The following is a 5,287-nucleotide window of genomic DNA, read 5'->3' as shown; positions in this document are numbered from 1 at the left end:
TATAAGCTATAATGTTAATTAAGTCGCTGAGTTCTGTGGTCCAAGGCCCAAGGTGCAGTGGTTGAGAGAAGGCACATGAGAGCTTAATTGTTTTTAGAAATGCTGCCAGAATCCCGGATGGGAGGACACTGTGCAGGAAAGGGCTATCCAATTAATTAGCTTTATTGGTTAATGGGGTGAGGTTAATTGATATGGTTATAAAAGTGATATGTTTATACTTACTTTCATTCCTGACCAAAAAGTCATTTCTATTGCATGTATCTTCTTCAATAAAAGCTGTTCCTTTTTCAAAGTACTGTCTTTTGTGTTGCAAGAGGGGCTGCAATTAGGATCCTGACAAATATCTCTCTCCCCTTCCATTCACCCTGCTATCCCAAAAGAGCTGGAGAGCATACCAAAACAATCACAGAACCTTTCCCTGCTCTTGTGTAATGCCAGGTCAATGAAAAATACAATGCAGATAGTCCAGGATCTCCTACTGGACGAAGAGGCTGACCTGGCTTGTTTCACGGAGACCTGGCTGGGTGATGATAGCTCAGCCACCTGGGACCGGGCCTTACCAGCCGGGTTCTCCATCAGTGAGCAGGTAAGGGGACATCGCTTTGGTCCACGAAGACAATCTTGCTTTGGCCAGGATACCTATCCATAAGATGGACCACATCAAATGTATTTGCCTCAGCTTAAAGACTAGGGAAAGTCTGGGGATTCTGTTGGTTTAATGTCCATCCCGTTGCTTAACATAAATACTCTCTGGAAAAGATAACATCAGAATTAACACAAACCAGGGAAAGAGTGATATTCCTGGAGGAAGAATATAAAAAATTGGGAAAAGAGATAGAGAGATTAACAAAAGAACATACTGAAGATACAGCAGAAAGAATTAAATTAGAGCAAAGATTTAGGGAGAGATGTCTTAGAATAAGAGGTCTTCCCGAACAGAAGGACGAAGATCTATATAAAAGGATAATACCAGCCTTGGCTGAATTTATGGACCTAGATAATGAAACTTTTCTCCTTGAGGTGGAGAAGATGTTTAGAGTAAGCTCCTGGGTTGCAAAACAGAAGAGACTGCCCAGAGATATCGTGATTTATTTTGTTAGGACTCAAATCAAAGAAGCAATTCTACAACAACACTTTCTTAAAAGATTCAAAATGGAAGAAAATGAAATGTTATTGTTTAAAGATATCTCTGGGAAAGTGTTAAGGAAGAGGAAGGAATATGGACCACTGACTAAGGTTTTGCGCAGCATGGAATCTACCACAAAAGGGAAGTAACTCAGGGCCTATCTTTTAAATTCAAGCAAAAAAGATACCAAATCAACTCGGTACAAAAAGCAAGACATTTTCTACATGAGAATGAGAAAGAACTTAATAAAGGGGACAGTCAGAAAGAAGAAATAAACAACCCCAGAAAAGGAGAAGAGGATAAGAAGGAAGAGAGCTTAGAAGAAGAAACAGAAGAAGGAGAATTGCTTGGGAAACCAGATCCAAACACAAGAGAGGATGATATAGATGGAGAATATGAAGATGAAACGGAAAAAGACGGACCTCCTATCATCAAATGTTAAAGGAATTAACAGCCCAAAAAACAAGGTAAACTTTTTCATTATTGAGGGAAACAGAGAGTTGATGTAATTTGCCTTCAGGAAACCCATACAAATAATAATAATAATAATAATAATAATAATAATAACAACAATAATAATAATTTGTTTTATTTATATACTGCTATTCCAAAGATCATAGCAGTGAACAGCAAGTAAGCTAATTAGCAATAAGCTAATTTGCCTCCAACAGTCTGGGTACTCATTTGTTGAAGAACGCCAAATTGGGGAAAGAATACATAGCAGCCTCAAAAAAGAAGGGAAAAGGTGTAGTGACATATGTATAGGATAAATGAGAATCTAAAGAGGTATTCTGAGACCCCAATGGATACTTGGTTGGTGTAGAAGTTACTTTACAAGACCAAAGGATCCTAATGGTGGGAGTTTATGTACCCTTAGGAAATAAAGGCCTGTTCTTTGGAAAATAGAAAAAACAAATGCCAGACCGTATGTGCGATAGGACCTTAATGATGAGAAATTGGAATAGACTGATAGACCCCCAGATAGATAGAAAAGCAGACAACAAAACATACTCAAAGCAAGGGAAATCTTTCTTTGAGTTAAAAGCAGCCTTCGTATTAGAATCAAGTATGGTCTGTCTAAGGGATTTACGTTCTTTTCAAACACCTATCAATCTTGGTTGAGAATAGATATGTTCTTGACTTCCCCAACTATTAGCACAATGGTGGAAGCAGGAGAAACTCTACTAAAAATCCTATCGGGTCACAACCCAATTTTATTGTTTTTGAAAAATAAACCTAAGGAACTGATATGGAGACTAGATGAGACTTTGTTAAAAGACAGAAAAATTCTAGATAAAGCAAAAACAAACCCACTTAAATTCTTCTCTGAAGAAAATCTGAATGGGGAAGTCAGCCCAGAGATCGTCTGGGACACAAGGAAAGCGGTAATGAGGGGTTTCTATATGAAGCAATCTTACGAAAGGAAACAAAAATAAAGAATGGGAAAGAACTACAGGAAAAGTTAAAGGATAAGGAACAATTACTTAAAGAAAACCCCAAAACAAAATGATTCAACAACAGATTAAGAAGATTCAAAAGGAAATATCCAGATGGCTAATAGAAGACCAGGAGAAATAATTAAGATACGTCAAACAGAAACACTTTGAGAATGATAATAAACCTGGGAAATGTTTAGCATGGAAACTGAAAAAGGAAAAGGAGAAACAGATCTTTTCAAGTGTTGAAGAAGGGGACAAGATTTATTCCAACCAAAAACATATGAAATAATGTTTATATAAATCTATACAAAGAAGAATATATTTCCCAGGAGAGGATACAAGAATTTTTTGACAGACAAGATGTAGTAAAGATTGATGAAGAACAGAGAATCGAACTTAATAAACCAATAACGGCTACTGAGGTGCTAGAAGCAATCAGTAAAACCAAGGCACCCAAAGAGCCAGGGCCAGATGGCCTAAGCGCAATCTATTACAAGAGCTTACAGAAAGAGCTAATTAAACCCTTGTAGAAATCATGGATCTCACAAAGAAGAACGCCTGACTCTTGGAAGATAGATGATATTGCACTGATTCCTAAAGAAAGTAAGGAGCTGCTGGAGGTGAAACATTTCAGACCCATTTCTCTCCTTAACAACGATTATAAAATCTTTGCAATGGTCTTAGCAGAAAGATTTTTAAAAACCCTACAAAATATCATAAACGGAGACCAAAGGGGCTTCCTCCCAAAAAGGCACCTTAGAAACAACACGAGGAATTTACTAGATATTATAGACCTCTATGAGAAGAAAATAGATTAAAAAGCAGCTATGATTTTTCTTGAGGCCGAAAAGGCATTTGATGAAGTTAATTGGAAACCTTAAGAAAAATGGTTCTAGGAGATAACTTTATCAGCTGGATAGAAGCAATCTATAGAAAACAAAGAGCGAAACTTATTATTAATGGGGGGGAAAGCGAAGGCGTTACCTGTAATGAGAGATACCCCTCTCCCCTTTGTTATTTATGGCCCCTTTAGAGACTCTGAGTCCTAGCATTAAAGAAGATAAGAAGACCAAAGGCCTGGAAATAAAACAGGAAGAGTACAGACTTTAACTATACGCGGACGACGTGATGATATACTTATCTGACCCAATAGAAAGTGTTAATCCCCTACTTTATAAATTAAAGGAACATGGACAGCATTCAGGTTTCTGGATTAACAGGGATAAGACAAACATTTTACCAATTAATTTAACAAAAGAACGATCAGGAAAATCTACAAGAGGTGACTGGCTTTAAAGTGGAAGAAAAGGTCAAATATCTAGGTGTTGAGTTCACCTCTAAAAACCGAGACCTCTTTAAAAACAACCACAAGAAAATATGGGGTGATATCAAACAAGGTCTCAATAGATGGGCTAAACTCAACCTATCCCTCTTGGGTAGGATCAGGACAGTTAAAATGAATGTACCACCTAAATTACTATTTTCATTTCAGACTATACTATCCTTCTTAATGACAAACCATTTTTAGAACGGCAGAAGGACCTGCAGAAATCCATCTGGACAGGAAAAAACCTAGAATCAGATTTAAATCTCTAATAGATGATGTAAGGATTCACAATCCTCTCTTCTATTTTGACCCGACACTTCTTTGGGTGTTTGAAGGACAGTCGTGTGGATGGATTTTAAAACACAGACCAAGCGGCTGGTTAAAGAAGAATATAAGTTTATTTTTAAAACAGAATAGGCAAAGTTATCTTTGAGATGGAGTTGTTACTATGTCTTCTTTTGTTACATATATACAGGCCTGGTTTTAACTCTATAGTAATAATAATAATAATAACTCCGCTACACAGGCTATACTGTCACTCAAGAAATGATGTAAGCCAAAGCCCTCTTCCTGAGTCTGGTTCCACTGAGTCTCTCTTCTCCAGACTCTCCAGAACTAATCCTGTCCCTCTCTGGACAAAGCAGTTCCTTAAGTAACCATCCCTCAGGAACTATGGGAACCCAGTCCTATCTAGGGTTCTATGGTCCAAGGAACTCCCAGTTATCAATTATACTTACCCATTATACATAACATTATACACACATCAGGTGACACATGTGATATATTTCATATACTTGTTTTATCAATAACCATTTCCAACTTAAATATCTTTGGTATTTTCCTGTATGTTCCCCTTTTAAACATATGTCTAATATCAGTTCTACCTGTTATAACAACTTACCATCATTTTCCGATACGTTTAGCATATTATATCCATATCCCTTATCACTTGTTGGGTTTTAATATTTTAATAACACTTAAATAACCTTTTTTCCCAACTTTAGATCTTTATATGTTCTATTTAAATGTTTTTATCAAACATATTTAATCTTTAACCCTTTTCTCTTATTGGATTAAAGGCTGATGGAGCATTATCTCCAACTACTTTGCCCCGTTCCCAGTATGGTTTTGAAAACATTTCATCTTCCATTATACTAATGGCAAAGTACAATATATTGGTTTTCCAGTCTATCAACTCAATTATATCCTTGTCCTTTTTAGGAGTCTTCTCTGGATCAGTCCTTGTAACTGACCACGTGTTTCTTTTTACCGGCTGTGGACTTAACACCTCATCTAGTAAAAAGTCTTTGCTTCCTCCTGTGTCACTGGACCACATTCCTTGAGTGCATTGAGCAATCTTTACATCTTCTTCTGTAGACCCTAAAGTGTCCCTTA

Source organism: Sceloporus occidentalis, unplaced genomic scaffold (assembly GCF_023333645.1).
Source record: "Sceloporus occidentalis isolate IW3139 unplaced genomic scaffold, rSceOcc1.0.p SCAF_21, whole genome shotgun sequence".
NCBI classification, from domain to species: Eukaryota; Metazoa; Chordata; class Lepidosauria; order Squamata; family Phrynosomatidae; genus Sceloporus; species Sceloporus occidentalis.
The sequence above is the reverse complement of the archived record's forward strand: the minus strand, read 5'-3'. Positions refer to the sequence as shown.